Genomic DNA, 19,731 nt, shown 5'->3' with positions numbered 1-19,731 from the left:
TTAATTTGTCATCTTATAGGACCAATATTATGGAAGTCGCAATTCCATAGATTAACCTGATATTCTTCCCATTTGATTTCTACCCTACAAAAAGAGTTACCATATCATAAAGCAATCTGATCATGTTTTGTACCTGCCCCCTGCTTAAACTGTCCATGGCTTTCCCAAAAAAAGCTCTTAAGGTTAAGCTCATAGGACTTCCCTGCTGGTCTAGTGGTTAAGAATCTTTGCTTCCACTGGAGGAGACATGGGTTTGATCCCTAGCCAGGGAACTAAGATCCCACATGAATATGTGTGGCCAGAAAAGGAAAACAAAAACATGGAATGGAGAAATGAAGAGCTTGGATGCAAGGTTACCAAGGTAAAGACCGATGCAATGGTTCTGCAGGAAAAAGTGAGTGCCTGAAACTAAGACTGTTTTTTCATGCATTACCTTAGCTAATCTTCTGAACATTCTATCTTTTGCTTCAGGCATTTTTATAAGCAAGGAGACTGGAGATATTAAGTGACTTGTTCAGAGCCACATAATGGTAGATCTAAAATGCTTAGCAAGGTTATCTGACTCCAAATCCAGTCGTCTTTCTATTTAAAACAACTGAGATAAGCAGGGGAGACAGCAAGAAACCCTGGAGTGGGAGCGAGGAACTCCAATGGTGACAGGAACTGGCCAGGCAGTGAAGGCTGAGGCAGGTCATGACCAAGACAAGAGGCAGTGCTGGGGATCACATCCAGCTGAAAGGTGCATATAATTCTAGCTCTAAATTACTGTTGATATATTGAAATGCAGATCCAGTATTTTACGATGTCCTAATTTTTAAAAGAAGTTCAAACCTTGACTTTTGTGTGCAATCATCCTGATTATGAAACCTTATGCAGAGCAAAGAGAACATGTGTGCAGGAGGAATGTGGGCTGTGGATACCAATTTGCAATCCCCAGTGTAGATGAATGGGAGAGTAGCAGGAAAGATGCACTATTTTCAGTATACACCTATGCTTGTATCTTATATGGAAAATATTTGGGGAGGGCCCTTATGAATAATCTTAGCAATAGTTATCCAACTTGAACTTTGATGGGTCCACAGAAATGAGAAGTTAGGATCAGTTAATCTATAACTAGCTTTATTGTTCCAAGATCACTATGTTCTGTTAAAGCAAAGAAACAACAACCACAGGAGGATAAACATCTTGATTCCTTGATCCTGAGGCAGGCAATGGGCAAGAAACCCAAATGGCCACTGCTGGAGAATGTGTAGGTTACTGACAAGGCTACTCTTGTTACAAAGAAAATACAGACCAGTGATAAACTGATAGTGGCCCTTAATTCAAACTACCAATAGGAATTGTAGTCACTTTTAATATGCCAGAGATCATAGGAAAGTTCATCTTTATCTCATTTTGGGTTCCCTTCCTTAGCATTTTTCATTGAAGGAATAAAAAAGATGTCACAAACTGCTCTTCCAAGAGAGATACTATAATCAAATAAATATTTGCTTTTTAGTTTCAGTTCCTCTAACTCTGGCATGTGGAAGAGTGTTACAGGTTTTCTGTTTGACCTTACCCTACCCCAAACACCAGCCAAGTACAAAGACTCAGAAATTGTTTGGATCCTTTTTCCTATGGTGTTTATTTTTTTTGAAATGTCAATCTGTATTTTATGATTTCCCAAACCAGATATAATGTAACATTTAATTTCCAATCTATTTGAGAACAAACTGTGATTTTTCTTACAGGATTTTTATAATAAACAGCACTCATCTCCTATTAAGTAGAAATTGGTCTTAACAGGCTATGAATATACTTAAATTTTCCATTTAAGTGGATTTGATAATATAATATTGTTAATATAGCAATGCAAAATAAACAATATCTTTATCTTATTCCAATCAAACTGGCCTGTGAACCATTTGAGTACAATAATGGGGGAAATCAGTCCTGAATATCCATTGGAAGGACTGATGCCAAAGCTGAAACTTCAATACTTTGGCCACCTAATGAGAAAAATTGACTCATTTGAAAACACCCTGATGTTGGGAAAGATTGAAGGCAGGAGGAGAAGGGGACGACAGAGGATGAGATGGTTGGATGGCATCACAGACTCAATGGACACGAGTTTGAGAACGCTCCGGGAGTTGGTGATGGACAGGGAGGCCTGGCGTGCTGCAGTCCATGGGGTCTCAAAGAGTCGGACATGACTGAGCGACTGAACTGAAGGGGGAAACACATATCAGCCCACCTGTTACTGAACATTATTAGAATTAGATGAGCTCATGGTAGCAAGAAAGTTTTAAAAATTCCCTGCATTGACTTCACAGTCAGGCTTCTCCCCGTGCAGCCATTTTCCAGGTTTGTAGTTTGCCTCTGAAAGACACACTCAGGATGGGTGTGGAGAGCCAGCCTGCCCCTCCGCATGGTCTGCAGGCAGCCTCACTGGAACCTCGGGCCATATTCCTCTATGGTGCTTATTTACCCAATTAAATCACTAGCAACTCAGTTGCCATGGCTTTCATGGAAGTTATTTAGTAAAGAATATTCCTAATTTGAGGTCCTAGAAATTTTCTTATATTCATTTGTAAGTTTTAAAAGGCATCAGAAGTCAACAGGAGAAATCAACCACAGCCTTCACATATTCCTCAATCACGGAAAGAAGAATCCGAGATAGATAGCTTTATTTACATCACTCTTGTGTTAGTGAGGCTAGGCTAACTACTAGGTCAAAGAACCCAGAAATTTTGACACACTAATGGAATAAAAATGTTTCTTACTTCCATCACAGTTCAATGCAGGTTGGTGAGGCAGGGGAATGAAGAGATCTGCTCCATGTGTTATCCAGGGGCTTAGGATCCTTCTGCCATGTGCCTTTACCATCTCTGAGTCCAGTAGTTGGCAAAGTTTTTCTGTAAAGAGCCATATAGAAAACATTTTAGGCTTCGTGGGCCGTATGGTCTCTGTCACAACTATTCAACTCTGTCACTGCAGCACAAAAGCAGCCCAGAGGCAATATGTACATATAGAAGCATGGCTGTGTTCCAATAGAACTGGATTTACAAAACCAGGCAGTGGGGCTGTAATCCATTGACCCCTGCTCTAGGACCTTGTCCCTACCTGCATTCAGACAGTAGACAGAGTGAGCACCATGGAAGAGGCACATGTAAAATTAATGCCCATCCCCATGTAACTGTTCTGAGGATTACATTAAACAGTTTGTAAAGTGCTTAGTGCAAAGGTCAGTATATAGGATTTGCTCCATAAATGGCACTCTTTTTTTTTTTTTTTTAAGTATAGGAATAAAGTACCTTTGGTATTTACAAGAGGAAATGATTATACTTAATTGAGAGAGATCAGAAAAGGGTACAGTTGATTCTCAAAGGTAAGGTAGGCTTTTAACATGCAAGAGTCGGGAACAGCTTGAGCAAATGCATAAATAACACAGGGTTATTTAGAGGAATCAAGGGACATAAGTCTGGAAAGGTAAGAAGGCTTTGAACACCAGGTTTAAGGTTTAGACATACAGTGGCAACAGAGCGCCATTGTCAGTTGTTGAGAGGTAAACACAAATTTTGTGTGCCAAAAATCTATAAATTTGTTGTTTGAAGCCCAGACTGTTTTCTAACACAGTGTAAGCAATTGGAGTTAAGAGTTCCAGGTTGGTCCACAAAAGCTTGTTTCTCAGGTGTTTATAACCTGTATTTGCAAGGAATAATTATTTTACTCAATTAACATACCCAGAAAATTATTCAGCTAGAGAGCTATATAAATGTTGCTTTGATTCTCATTGTCTTAATCTAAAATAAGCTTTCCCAGGAAACGTTCCTCAGTTAACATGTACAGAGATTTATAGCCACCTACTAAAATTCCTGGAAGGGGATGCCATGATAAAATATAGATTCCATTTTTTTGCCAACTCATTTGGATGCTGAGAAGTAATTTGCATAGAGGTGGAACCATGAAGTCAGAAGCTTATTTAGCTGGGCCTTCCTTTCCAGATCCCTAAAAAGAACTACTTACCCCTAATTGACACAAACCTGTTGGGCTTGTTTTTCAGAACCCATCTGTGTTGAAAGCACTGATTTCAGCTGCCTTCTGTGCAGGAATCCCTGCTTCCACCTGCTGCTGAAGAAATCTGTTCTGGCATTCAGGTAAGTTCTACCTAAACAGCAACTGAAAGGAAGCCTCAAATTTGGGAGCACCCAACACCAGTGCCTCATTCTGACATTTCATGTTGATAGTCATTTATTCACTCACATGCCACAAATATTTATGAGTATCTGCTGTGGGCCACATACTGCACTGATACCCGAGGCAGCAGAGACAGCTCCTGAGAATCACACTGCAAACAAGTGTTTACACCACAGTATGACAATTTATCTTATGGGCATATGTAGGAAAAGAGGCATCTAAAATTGTCTATAGGATTGGAAAAAAGCTTTTCTGAAAAGATAGTGTCTGAGCTGGGATGTAAAATAGAAGCTTTAGAGAGAACTGGAGGACAGCATCTCATGTAAAGAAATCAGCAAGTAACAAAAGCATTTGATTACAGAGCATTGTGCATATTCAGTGAATATTTGCTAAGGGGGATCAATGGATGAATACATGGATGTAAAGAAACCTTCTTTGGAAACCCTGTATTATCTTCTACCCAGCAATAAGTCAGTCTTTCTTCCATACAGACCTCCAGCGTGCCTTGAGGTTTAATTCCAACTCTACCTCCAGCTCTCCAGAAGACAGTTTTTCTCATTCTGTTAAAAATTTTACTTATTGACAATGAAAGATCATCCTAATGCACATTTTAAGCACTGAATACAACCCCATACTTGGTGCTGGGATTTCCCATTCTAGGAGTTCTGAAGCTGCCTCTACCTAGTGCTCCAGACCTCAATCCAGAACACAAACTGTTAAGGACAGTTCAGAAATACCCTGGGGTGATAATTGGGTTACTACCAATAAAGCCACTGAGTCAGCAGGCCACTTGGTTCGGTTGCTGGTCAAACCATTGAACCTGAAGTCTCCTTCCTTCCGAATCATGCATGTGATGCAATGTACAGGCTCCAAGAATTAGCTGGTAGCAGTTTTTTCTCCCTTAAATTTCTTTCAGGAGACATGAGTCCTACTCCAGTACCTGGCTTCAGGTAACAATCCTACGTCCAGTCCTCCAACTCTCCTGACACATTTTCAAGGCTCTGTTACCCAAAAGAGCCATATTCCTAACTGCTACTGCCTGCTTCCAGACCCAATGGCCAGCAGTCCTGTAACTCCAGCCCCACCCACCACTCATAGTTTGTTCATTTCTGATATACTGAGACATTTAATCTTATGCTTTTAGTTCACTTCTATTTTAAGGTGAACAATATGAAATTTCTAAAATTCAACAGGTTTTACCTATGAGAACTGCAATCACAGAAGGTCAACTTAATTTTTTTTTTTTTTTCATATTTTATCCATTGTGTCTGCATTCTGGAGCAGGGGGTATGTGTGCAAATCTAATTTACTTTTCCAATTTGACCAGAAGTCTCATCTCTTAAAATGAAATTCTCATTCATGATGAGTTAGAAGTTGACTACCAAAAAATAAATAATGAAGATGCAGCATTCTTAAGGTCAAAAAGAAAGATAAAAGAAATGAAGAGTAACCCAATTAAGGAGACTAAAATGGGAGGGAACAATGACAGAAGAGGAAATACCAGGGTTACAAAGGAGGGCACGATGGGATTAAATAATCAAGAGGGCGCTGTTAGAGAATACACTTGTGAAACATGTTTCTAGAGGCCAGTTCAAGAAAAGTGAGTGTGAGGTCCAGGAAAAGGAATAATAGGCTTAAATGTTAAATGACTGCAAAGAAAGCAGATTTGACCTAAACTCTGGGTTGCCCTAGGAATTCAGTCAGAAAGATCCTTTTTTCCCTGCAAAAAGAAATAGTTTAGCTGGCCTAGATTCAAAGAGGTGGTTCAGAGAAACTCAAATTATGTTGATCCATCTCAGGTTGACATGTTCAATTCTACTTTGTATATCCCTGTCTCTTGTTTGGCTGTAGAGAGGTTCTATCCACAGCAAAATTAAGGTGACCTAACTCCCTACAGCTAGGTAAGGAACTGGTGATCCACCACAGAGGATTAACCCTGGAAAAAATTCAGGGTTAAGACCATGGTGGAAGGAAGAGAAATCTCTTGATCTGGTGGTTAATCTCTGGAGAGATAACCAGGAGAAAGGGACAGGAGCTGACTGTTTGAAATATAATCTTTTAAAATTCACCTTGGGATGCCTGTCCGCCAATCAGAATCTCAAACATGCAAAAAAAAAAAGCTCTTCTGCAAAATAATGTATACCACTTAAATGTTAATTCACAAGAGGATCGTAACAACTCTGCTTCACATACACAAAAATAAAGACACCTAAGCAACGCCTTTCTGTTTCCCCAACAGAAGTGACACATAACCACATGGTAAGTTTCCCCTCACCTTTCTGAGTTAGCATCATTATCTTAATTATCTTCCAGTTCACACATTTTCTTTTTTTTTTTTTTAGCTATTTATTTATTTATTTATTTTTGGCTGCGCTGGGTCTTTGTTACTGCGCGGGCTTTTCTCCGGTTGTGGCAAGCAAGGGCTCCTCTCTAGTGGTGGCCTCCCATTGCAGAAACTTCTGTTGCACAGCACCAGCTCAGGGTGTGCGGGCTTCAGCATTTGCGGCACGTGGCCTCGAGAGCACAGGCTCAGTGGCTCTGTTGCGTAGGCTTAGTTGCTCCACAGCATGTGGGATCTTCCTGCATTAGGGATCGAACCCACATTTCCTGCACTGGCCAGGCAGATTCTTCACCACTCAGCCACCAGGGAAGCCCCCACACATTTTCTTGAATGAACTGGAGTAATGAGCTTTTGTCTCTGACCTCTCTTTCATATGTGAATCATTAAGCCTCCTGTAATTCCACTGTGTATCAGTCTCTTCTTTCCAGCAACTTCAAATTCACCTGTATGAAGCAAAACATCTGGCTGCTGGACACGACTTCGTAAGTCTGGTATTCTCATTACCTTGTCAGTTATCATGAAGAAAGCAAGCCATTCCATCATTAGAAGTCTGGCTTCCTCTTCTTTTATTTATCTTTTCCCTTGCCTCTCCTACCTTTCTTTTTAGATGAACACAGAAGAAAAGCCAAAGCTTCTGGTGTATATGGAACCAGTGACATTTGCATTCCCTGTAGACACACCCTCTCAGCCTCACTAGCCCAGGCTTTTTTTGCATCTGAGGATTGAAAACTTGTTTTCAGACTTGATTACAAAATTGCTTCAAAGATGTTATGCTTGAATAAATTGTCTGAAAAGAACTGAGTGAAAACCTTCTTAATGGGCTCAGTTTTAGTTCCTTCTTTCCCAAGATGCCAAAACATCTTACAAGAAACATGAGGGTTAAATATATAATTTTTGTTTGTCATATGAAATCTGTCCCGTTGCCTGGAGTTGCACCTCATACATTTGATCTCATACATGCTAGTTGGTTGCATTTTGCTATTTTAATCATTATGCATCAACCATAGGGAATATTAGAAAGAAGGAAATCCAAGCACAGCAGTACAGTATAGTGTTGTGTTAGAGAAAGGGCACAGAATTTATTTCTTAGTCTCTCTGGACCTCAGTCCATTCAATCAGGAATATAGTACTTATCTCACAGGAGCTGTACTTATCTTTGAAAACTGCAAAATGCTAGAACATTTTTATCACTATTTTAATTATAATATTAACAATATCATGCAATGATGAAGCAGGAAGGGACCCTGGAAATAAACTAGTTAGGATTTAAGAGATGAGGAAACTGAGGATCAGACAGTATACATATAGCATGTTGGGGGCAACTCAGACTTTGAATATAGATATCTCAGGTACTCTCATTACTACAAGGACTGTGCAGATAAAAAGACAGAGAGAGGTTGGCTGGCTGCCAGTTGAGGAATCAGTGGTACTGGAAGTACATTTGCCCCATTCAGAGAAGACAGCTAATACTGGTTTCTGCATTTTTTTTTTTTTTACCATATCACCATGTAAGTCCAGGATTGCCAGATCTAATCTTTTCTAGAAAGACCAGAAATCTAAATTTTTTGACATGTGAAACCTCCTAATTTTTAAATGATATTTCAGTTTTTAAAATAATGTTGTATAGGTCAAACAATATCTGAGGGTCAGAATTAGCCCATGGTTTACCAATCTCATCTACAGGGAAATGTCCAAATTCTTTCTCATGGTATCTAAGGCCTTTAATGATCTGGCCCTGCTTCCTTCTTCAGCTCACTTCCTATCTGTCCTTGCCTGTGCTTAGATGCCAGGTTAGCACTGAACAGGTCATAATTCCACAAATACACCTGATTCTCATGAACATGCCCACTGACTGTCCCTTGATTACCCTTGCTCCTTGCTTATGCTGTACTTTATGTTTGTGATGAATCTTTCTCCCATATTACTGTGCCTCTTATCTCTCTAATGAGAACTAATCTCTGAACAGTCTCCTCATCACAATACCACAAAATTTGTCCATCTATTATATTTCTACAATGTCTTGGACATATCCTTGCATTTACCTCACAGTAAGGAAAGTACTTGTTTTATGTCTGCTGTTCCAATCAAAATCTCAGGTAATGCTGAGAAATTAAACTCTTCATTCTTACTCCAAAGTGACCACTGATCACCCTTCCTGAACTTCACTCTGCTTCTTGACTGGTCTTTGATTCAAAGTACTGCTGATCTGCTTGAACAGATGCTTATATCGTCTTTCCAATGGATGGCTTCATGGAGGATACCCTCCTCAAGGATGCAAGTGACCTTATCTTTCCTTTTGATGGGAGGTTGTATAAATCAATCCACCCCTTGGCATAGCCCTCTCTTCAGCACCTGAGACCAATGTATTCTATGTTCAAGTCCTGTTCTTTTATTTTGTTTTCACTTTTGTTCCTGTCCTATTTGTTCTCCAAAATAGTGAAGCTTTCCCTAACTGATACAGGCCACTAAAGCTCTTTTGGAGCTCTCATCTAATTCAGCCCAGTTCAGGATCTTGCATAGAACTATGATCCCTCACTGCGACAATGGTGGGTCAATGGAGCGGGGAAGAAAGGGAGAGGTCAACTCTACCTGAATCATATGGCGTGATGGGGGATGATTGACTGATCAAAGGAAAACTGCGGTGTTGTTAGCTGAAGAAAGGTAAATGAATACCGGACAAACACAGATAAGTACTGCACCAGATCCTCTTAATGCCCAGTCTAAGATTTCTTCCACAGCTCCCTATTACCCCAATCTGAGTGGCTACTTGCGTGTCTGCCTTCAGATTCCTGGTGTTTAATCAGAATAAACTCAAGTCTGACTTATTTATCAAAATAAAGCCTCTGAAGTCCAGTTATAAAGATTTCACTTTAAATTGGCAGAACCATGGACAGCACCCAAGTCTGCACAGTAGTCTTATCATTTGAAACAGGAAAAAATCTTTGCAACATGTTAAAAACCTCTAATTTTATAGATGGAAAAAACAAAGGCTATTATGACTAGCCCAAGATTATAGAGAGCTGAAGGTCAAATCTAAGTCTTAAAATCCAGGTCCCTTTGCCCTGTATCCTGCTTTCTCAACACATTATGATAATATAGTAACATGAGGGAAAGAGCAAAGGGACAAATCTAGGGGACAGTAGTGGACACCTGTTATTTCTCCCTTTCTAGCATACATCTCCTCTTATTTTGGTAAATATATCTCCATTTCTGCTTTGAAGAACTACCCTTCCCCTTTGGCAGGGCATATATCCTACTCTTCTCTAGTCAGTGGGTGTAATATGGCCCAGACTGGGCATATTAGGTTCTCTCTCCCATGCTTTCAATATAAGCAGGGTTACTCAAGAAAAGACATATAGGGACTTCCTTGGTGGTCTGGTGATTAAGAATCTGCCTGACAATGCAGGAGACACGAGTTCAATCCCTGATCCAGGAAGATTCCACATGTGGCAGGACAACTTAACTCATGTGCCACAACTACTGAGCCCACACTCTAGAGCCTGTGCTCTACAACAAGAAAAGCCACCACAATGAGGACCCTGAGCACCACAATGAAGAGTGGCCCCTGCTTGCTGCAACTAAAGAAAGCCCACACACAGCAACGAAGCCCCAACATAGTCAAATAAATAAATAGCTTTTTTTAAAGGAGGACATATAGTAGGAGGTGACACATTCCCATGCTGCATCCTAAAGTGGATCTTCCAAATTTGAAGAAACTCTGATTTCATATAACCTAAAAGTGTGTGTGTGTGACAATAAATATTTTTTATTCTTTTTAATATAATATAGTTCTTCCTTATTTTTATACCATTCACCTCAACAAATCTATCAGAATTAAGCAGCATTTAGTGTTTTTCCACTACATTTGGTCATTTATACCTTTTCCCAGAGTCTTGGGCAGATAGTGCAAAGTAGAATTTAGCTCTGAGATAATAATCGATTTCTCAGTCTAAAATAGAAATATTAAAAAGTCTAATCCTCAAATCTGCCTTTGTGACATATTCTAAAGTTATTGTTCTTCCACATGGGTGAGCCCATAAATTGCTGAGTCTCGACTGATTTATATTTCATTCACAGCTTGTGTGAGCTTCCCTTCCATCTTACAGTCTTCAGTTACCCTGACTTCATTTAAAATCTGTCACCACACTCTTTATAGACAACTAAATAGCATTAGCCACAATTTGTTGATGGAGAGATTATTAACAGAATTTATATAGCTATATGTAACCTTAGAGAACAGAATGGGAGTGGAAGGACAAGGGAGAGAATAATGAGGCATCTTGTGTAGTAAGAAAGAGGCTGGTAGAGGGTCAGACTTGGGATAGTAGGGTTCCAGTTCTAGTTCCGTCACTGAGCAAGTTATCCTGGGTCAATCATATTTCTCTGAATGGGTGAAACTGCCTCTTACATTCCTTCCAACCTAACATTGGAGGATTTATCCAGTCATTCATGCAATTAATGTTTAAGTCTATTCTTTAACATCATATATCAATCAATAATGGAGTACTCAAAGATGATGGGTTTCCTTATAACTTTTCAGATCCTGAAAATGTACATTTATAAGGAAATCAACTGTACTTTCTGTAGGAGAAAAGCAGGTATTTAGCAAGTTTAGCAGAAAGTCATTCACATTTGACACCCTCTGTGTCCTTGTTTCAAGTGGATTTTGGCACTTACATCTTTGACCCTATAATCATGTAAGTGCTTTGAACTGCAGAAATGCCTGGACTAAAAAATCCAAGATCTGGATTCTGGCCCTATAGCTCCTTCTGGGCATATGACTGTGGCGGACTTGTTAGGAATCTGGTAGATACAGAAACTCAACTCAAGGCCACTTAAACACTAAAGACCATAAGTTACATGGGAGAGCTGAACCACCGGGCTGCAGGATATCAGAATGCACCTGAGCACCTGGAACAATCAGTGACTCAGGCTCAGCCAGGACTCACCTTTCATCTGTTCTCTGCTCCTCCCAGCAAGCTAGCTTCATTCTCTCTTTTCTTCAGATTGGTTTTCTCTGCCTTTGTCAGATCTAGACTGCTACATTTATATATTCACTCAATAGCTGTTGCCTTTGAGCCTGACTGGGCAGGCATTGTTCTAGGCACTAGGGAAATAGTAGTGACAAAGAAATGTCTGCCCTGAGGGAGCTCGTGTACTTGTGGAGTGGAGAAAGTCGCAGAACAGACATATGAACAAATAATATACAAGGTAGTATTAACTGTTATAGAGAACAATAATCAGCATAAGAGGTTAGCGGCTCTGAGTGGCTGCAGCGATAGTGGTGGTGTGTTATTTCATAAAAGTGGTCAGGGAAAGTCTTCTACTGTTTGGTTATATTTGAACAAACCATGAAGTTAGGGAGAAAGTAAAAAGAATATCTGGCGTAACAGCAAATACAAAGACCCCTAAGGGGGAATATACACTTGACAATGTTCGAGGACAGACAAGGGGCCAATGTACTGGAGTAGAACTGGGAGGAAAGAAGAGTGCTAAGAGACAAGATCGGAAAGGTAACAATAGCCGGATCATATATTAATAGATCCAGGATCACTATGTTTACTCTGGGTGTTCACTCTGAAATGGAAAGCCACTGGAAAATATTGAGCTGAGAAGTGAAAGGATCTGATTTATGTTTGAGTAGAACCACTCTGGCTGCGGCATGGAGATTAAACTGTAGGGGAGGAAAGTGAAGGCAGGGGGCCTATTTAGGAGGCTATTTCAATAATCTAGATAAGAGAAAATGTGGTAGAGTTGGTGAGAAATGGTCATATGCTGAATATATTTTGAAGGCAGTCAGTCAACATTATATGCTAAAGTATTGGATGTGGAGGTAAAGGTAGAGAGAACCAAAGGTAGCCTAAGACAGAGGGTAGAAGAAGCCTGAAGACTAAGCCCCAGACCTCTTCAACTGTTAGAGATTGAGAGCTTGGAACAAACCTGCAAAGAAGGCTCAGAAGGAATAGCCAGCAAGATAAAAGGAGAAGCAAGAGAAAAGGGTATCCCATAAGCCATCTGGAGAAAATAGAGAAGGAAGAAGTGATCGACCACGCTAAAAGCTGCTGTATGGTGGAGAGAAATGAGGCTTGAGAACTGACCACCTAACAGGACCACACGGAGAAGGCAATGGCACCCCACTCCAGTACTCTTGCCTGGAAAATCCCATGGATGGAGGAACCTGGTGGGCTGCGGTCCATGGGGTCGCAAAGAGTTGGACACAACTGAACGACTTCACTTTCACTTTTCACTTTCATGAATTGGAGAAGGACATGGCAACCCACTCCAGTGTTCTTGCCTGGAGAATCCCAGGGACGGGGGATCCTGGTGGGCTGCCGTCTATGGGACTGCAGAGAGTCAGACACGACTGAAGCGACTTAGCAGCAACAGCAGCAACAGGACCACAGGGGCTCAAAGGTGACCTTGATAAGAGCTATTTTCAGTGAAATGATGGAGACAAATCCTCTGAAAACTTGTGCCACTGAAGAGGTGCTGAATTTTCAGTTCTTCTTTTTAAAATCCTAAAGATGAACCCCGATTAATATGGTTCAGATCCAGCATTCACCTTTAGACCAATAAACTATGACCAAGAGGAAGGATAACATTATAGGTCAGTGGTAGGTTGATCAATGTTGGGGGTTCTCAGGCTGCCATGTAGGAACATAGACACCTAAGATTTACGTGTAGATTGAGAAAGGAATCAGGAAGGAGGAAGAAGAGGTCACTAAGGATCTCCCCAGTGTTGGGTCTGAAACTTAACCTTTAATTATAAAATGGCATTGACATTCCCACTTTATAGAACTGGTGTCAAAATCAGGTCAAAAAAGACTGTGATGAATGAACTCTGCACACCCCGTAACGTCTATACAGACATGATAGCTTACCACAAGCATAATGGGTTACCATCATGATGTCAAAACAGAAGGGCACACCCCGGTGGCACATCTTCAGGCATCAATCCCTGGCCACACTGTGCCCCGTGAAGAAGCTAGGCATATATACTGTAGACAAATATAGCTGGATGTTCTGGCTAGAAGAAGCACAACTCTTTTCCCCAAGTTTAAACATTGGGAGCTCTTAGAAAAAGGTACTCCTTATAGCTGTCAAAACAAAAAGTTGAAAAAGCCATCCCAAGGGTAGCATAAAGAAAGAAAGAAAGAAAGAAGGAAGACAGTAAAAAAGGAAAAGAAGGCTAAAGAAAAGGAAAAGAAAAAAGAGACATCATTGGCAAGGAGGGAAAGGAAAGAGGCAAATAAAGGAGTTTATTTCACTTATGTACAATATATTATTTATGTATATGTTATATATGTTTATGTTATACATAAATACATGTATATACATGTACATGTGTATATGAACAGATATGTGTACAATATATATTCATAAATGTGTGCTTAGATAGGGGGGCAGATAGAGAGGTATGTAATATGTTCCACATTGGACTTAAGGAAAAAGGTTAAGTTTTACATCCCCCTCCTAAATCATACAACTGAATAGTAAACTGCTTGTTAAACTGCAAAATACTGCATTTACTAGTAATATAAATCAGTAAGAGTGAAAGACAATGAAAGCTAAAAAAAAAAAAAAGAAGAAGAATCCTCTACATGCACTGGGCATTTGTCCTTGTTCTTTCTTTCTACTTCTGAAAAGGCATTTCCAAAATGAAGTCTTTTAAAAATAAAAAAAGGATCTTGAAGAGCACTAGCCCCATGTGAGCCCAATTACTCCCTGGCTGTATGTTACATACTTAAGGGGACTTATTAATTCTTTGATATGAAATGAGCCCTATTTTAAGAAAGGTTTAAGGAAATTTTGTTCCTGTCCTCAGAGAATTAATAATTTTTAAGAACTCCTAAGACCTGTCTGACTTCTTCTCGAGAACTGCAGATATCCTCTCATTTTACCAAATCAGGAATTCTCTGACAAGTTTCAGAACATGAATATGTTACTCTTTTTCTGTGATATTCCCATCTTCTAAAATGAACCACACAAATCAAGATAAAAGACATTGATGTTTTGAAACCTCAGATATAAATTGAGCTAGTATCCAGTTAGACTTTATTCTATCTTGTGTTTCCTTTATAATCATGCTTATTAATATGCCATCCCTGTATACCCCAGAGAGGTAAATTCTCATGATGTTTTTCTTTTTAAAATAAGTCATCTATACTTCTTCCATAGGGGATGTATTTTCTACGTGTGACACCTAAAGAAATAATCACATGAGAGCCTTTAAGACAGAGTAAAATAAATAATTAAATTGTTAAAACGTCCATCCTACCCAAAGCCATCCATAGAGTCAATCAGGGCCTGTCCAGATTTCAATGGCAATTTTTACAGAAATAGAAAAAAAAATATCTTAAAATTTATATGAAACCACAAAAGACTGAATAGTCAAAACAATTCTGAGAAAAAAGAACAAAGCTAGAGGCATCACACATCCTGATTTCAAACTATATTATAAAAATATAGTACTCAAAACATTATAGTATTGGCATAGAACAGACACATCAAACAGAAGTGAGAGGCCAAAACTGAACCCACACACGTACAACCATCTAACATCTGACAGAGGGACCAAGAATACACAATGAGGAAAAGATAGTCTCTTCAATAGACAGAGTTGGGAAAACTGAATAGTCATATGTGAAGAATGAAAGTGAACTCCTATCTCATACCATTCACAAAAATTAACTTTAAACCAATAAAAGACTTGTAAGACCTGAAACCATAAAACTCCTAGAAGAAATCAGGGAAAAAACTCATTGACATTGGTCTTGGCAACAATTTTATGGTGTTTTTATGGATATGACACCAAAGCACAAGTAATGGAGACAAAAATAGATCAGTGGAACTACATCAAACTAAGGGATTCCTTAGTTTGGCTCAGATGGTAAAGAATCTGCTCATAATGCAGGAGACCCAGGTTTGAGTCTTGGATCAGGACGATCCCCTAGAGATGGAAATGGCTACCCACTCCAGTATTCTTGCCTGGAGAATCCCTTGGACAGAGAATCCTGGTGGGCTACAGTCCATGGGGTCACAAACAGCTGGACACAGCGGCGTGACTAACACTTTCACTTTCACACATCAAGAAAAGCAGGGCTTCCCTGGAGGCTCAGTGGTAGAAAGTCCACCTGTCAATTCAGGAAACAAGGGTTCAATCCCTGATCTGGGAAGATCCCCCAATGCTGTGAGGCAGCTAAGCCCATGCACCACCGCCCCTGAGCCCGTGCTTTGGAGCATGGGAGCTGCAACCACTGAAGCCCACATGCCCTAAAGCCCATGCTCCACAAGAGATGCCACCACAACTGAAGAGCAGTCCCCGTTGGTCCAACTAGAGAAAAACCCATGCAGCAACGAAGACCCACTGCAGCCAAAAATACATAAACAAAACAATAAATTTTTTTAAAAAACTAATGAAAAAGCAACCTATAGAATGAGAAAAAATATTCACAAACCACATGTCTGGTAAGGGGTTAATATCCAAATATATAAGGAACTCATAGAATTCAATAACAAAAAGAACAAATAATCCAATTTTAAATGGGCAAATACTCTGAATAAACATTTTTCCAAAGAAGATATTCAGATGACCATTCAGCACCTACATGAAAAAGGTGCTCAACATCACTAGTCATCAGGGAAATACAAGTCAAAACCACAAGGAGATATCACCACAGACCTGTTAGGACATCTATTATCAAAAAGACAAGAGATAACAAATGCTGAGGAGGATATAGAGAAAACGGCACCCTCAGACACAGTTGGTAGGAATGCAAACTGATGCAGCCACTACGGAAAACAGTGTGGAAGTTCCTCAAGAAATTAAAAATAAAACTACCATATGATCCAGCAATCCCACTTTTGGGATGTATCCAAGAGAAATAAAATCACTCTCTAGAAAGGATATGTGTACCCCAGATTCACTGCAGCATTATTTACAATAGCCAAAACGTGAAAACAGCCTAAATGTCCACCAATGGATGAATAAAGAAAATGTGGTGTATATACGTCTATATACAATGGAATATTATTCAGCCACGAGAAAGAAAATCCTGCCACTTGTGAAAACATGGATGAATCTTGAGGGCATTACGCTAAGTGAAATAAGTCAGACAGAGAAGTACAAAAAAATGTGTGATCTCACTTATATATGGAATCTTAAAAAAACTGAACCCATATAAACAGTTGTGGCATGTGGGATCTAGCTCCCTGACGAGGGATCGAACCCAGGCTCCCTGCATTGGGAGTGCAGTCTTAGCCACTGGAACTTAGCCACTTAGCCTCCAGGGAACTCCCCAAACTTTCAGTTTTAAGATGAATAAGTTCAGGGGATGTAATGTACAGTATGGTTAACTAGAGCTAACAAAACTTTATTGTATACTTGAAAGCTGCTCAGAGAGTAAGTCTTAAAAGTTCCCACCACATACAGAAAATATTATAACTATGTATTGCAATAGATACCTAAACCAAACTTGTGGTAATCATTTCACAATATATACATATATCAAATCATGACATTGTATAACTTAACACACATTATGTGTCAGTTATATATCAATAAAGCTAGAAAAAAAGGGCAAATTGTTCTCAAACTGTTATTAAAATTAGTAAAAGTAATTTTATCTCCTTTAGTTATGGAGTAGATTCCCCACACTTTGAAATGCCTCTCTATTCTTTCCCCAACTCTCATTCAGATGTTTACAGTGTGGATCATAAGTGTTACGAGTTTGAATTCTTTGCTGCCCCTCCTTCCAGGCCTTTCCCTCTGGAAGGCTGTACATCCCTGACACATTGGCTTCAGGCCTGGTCGTATGACTTGCTTTGGCCACTGAAATATGAGACAGTAACGTGTACCATTTGGGTAAAGCTTTAAGAACCATCACATAGCTGCCATCTTCTCTTCTCCCTGACCACAAGATCAGCACTAGACTGCTCTCTTACTGTGAGTCCTAAAATGAAGACAAATTGGAGCTGAGCTGAAAAGGACCCCTGATGGATATGCAGCATGAACAAGAAATAAATGCTTGTTGTTATAAAGGTCTGAGATTTCAGGGATCGTTTGCTACTGCAGCATTAACTTAACCTAACAGAAAGTGATTTGTAAACTATTTTCTGTATTATGTTTGTAAAATATAAATATTACAATAATTGGCAAAAATTATAATAAGATCTTCAAACTCTCTAGGTCTCTAATTTTCTGGTAGAGTTTTTTAAAAATGAGAATAGCAACAAGAATATGCCAAGTGAGTTGGAAAATTCATGTTACAAAGCAGTAATTTTTATTTTTGTGCATGGACCACACTGTTAATACTACAGATATTTTAGGTCAATAGAAGGACTCCCCACGGCTGCAGTGGTGGTGGGGATGTGTGCTTGGTCATGTCTGACTCTTTGAGACACCATGGACTTCTAGCCTGCCAGGCTCCTCTGTCCATGGAATTTTCCAGGCAAGAATACTAGCCTGGGTTGCCATTTCCTACTCCAGGGGATCTTCCTGACCTAGGGATCGAACCCGAGTCTCCCATGTCTCCTGCATTACCAGGCGGATTCTTTACCACTGAGCTACATGGGAAGCCCTCACAGCTGAAGAGGTCTCTTGTCATTTTATAAGAGGAACTCTCAGAAAATACATACTAGACCAGACCACTCAAAGTGTGATCTGTGAACTTTCTTTCATCGGTCTTCAATGAGATAAGCCCAGAAATTAAGAGTGTGTTTAGAAGCTCTTAGAACAATTTGACATTATCAGAACATCCAAGCTTAAGGTTGGTCAAGCTGTCTTGTTGAGTGAATAGTGTGTGCATTGTCAGACTAGTGTGGGGAGCCATATGTAGCACAAGCTGCCTACTAAGATTTGTCTTCCACAGATCACACACACACACACACCCTCATCCTTCACCACAGATAGTTTGAAAAGGTCTGACTGAGAACCTGCCTGGAAGTCATCAGAAGAACCATTGTACTCAGTGTGATTAGAAACCTAATAGAGGACCTGAAATACACAGAGACACTATAAGTAAAACTGAATTGTTCTCTTGGGAAAATCCATGTCATATTAACAATCTTCCTGACATTTTCTGTCCCACTTGAGATTTACAATGGCAGACAGTAGAAATAACATTTCTTAATTACCCACTGTGTGTGGAACACTGTACAGTTCTTGGGTTATGAAATACTGTCACAAAATGCAGAATACATTTTCTCCTAGAAACAGTTTTACTAATGGTGGGGAGAATCCTAGCCTATGAAGTTGACTTCACCTGAGAAGCAGCTAAACTGTATAATTTTCCACACTAATCTAATGTGTGAGTCTCTAGAACAGAAATTAAGGTGATAGGATAAGATGGAGGGGAAAGAAATTTTTAAACTATGCTAAACTTTTCTTTGAGATTGTCTCACCTTCTTCTATTTACCTGCTATCTCTCCAGGCCTTCCCTGGTGGGATTCCCTGCTGGCTCAGATGGTAAATAATCCACCTGCAATGCAGGAGACCTGGATTCGATCCCTGGGTTGGAAAGATCCCCTGGAGAAGGAAATGGCAACCCCCTCCAGTATTCTTGCCTGGAAAATCCCATGGACGGAGGAGTCTGGCAGGCTACAGTCCATGGGGTCGCAAAGTCAGACACAACTGAGCGACTTCACTTCTCCATGCCTTCTCAACCAACCCTCTCTCATCCTACACTCCCCTAGTTTTCCAAATACAGCACTCATCAAAATTATTTCATTCCTTTTCCTTCAATGTAGGTAATTTCAAGTATTAAGGAAATCAGTGAATTGGATTATTTTACAGTAAGGTGTAAATGAGTAATGGTTTCTTAATCCTGCTAGAAGCATCTGTCTTTTTAGAATATGCTTATTTTAATTCTAACCTCAAAGTGGAAGTACAGGAAAATGAAAATGTTTGGGAAAACAGAGGAAACTATTCTAGGTCAAGGAAGCAGGATGACTTTTGTCTGAGTCACTTTCTCCTAATCACTTCCTGCTTTTCACAATTTCCCCCCTTTTTCTATTTCTTACATAGAATTCCTGAGTTTTCTTTTTTTTCCCATAGTGACTCTCAACACTAAAAATGGAGGCAGTCATTGGTAAAAAGGAATCATTTGTACATGAGGTAAGCAGAGACAGTTTGCATGAGTGAGAACTGAGGGAGGAAATCCACAAATAGTAGGAAGAGAAGAATTTGGAACACCATAGATGTTGAAAGCTGAAAT

General features: G+C 39.7%; 1 long non-coding RNA gene across 1 annotated transcript in view; it reads right to left on the bottom strand.

The window, feature by feature from the left end:
• LOC122686166 overlaps nucleotides 1-19,731 on the bottom strand; it is a 67,972-nt gene that overhangs the window by 36,227 nt on the left and 12,014 nt on the right. The window contains exon 2 of the long non-coding RNA XR_006338638.1: nucleotides 2,763-2,894. This is a non-coding gene — a long non-coding RNA (uncharacterized LOC122686166). The remainder of the gene's footprint in view (nucleotides 1-2,762; nucleotides 2,895-19,731) is intronic.

The sequence above is a fragment of the Cervus elaphus genome, chromosome 29, assembly GCF_910594005.1.
Source record: "Cervus elaphus chromosome 29, mCerEla1.1, whole genome shotgun sequence".
Classification (NCBI taxonomy): Eukaryota; Metazoa; Chordata; class Mammalia; order Artiodactyla; family Cervidae; genus Cervus; species Cervus elaphus.
The sequence above is the reverse complement of the archived record's forward strand: the minus strand, read 5'-3'. Positions and strand labels throughout refer to the sequence as shown.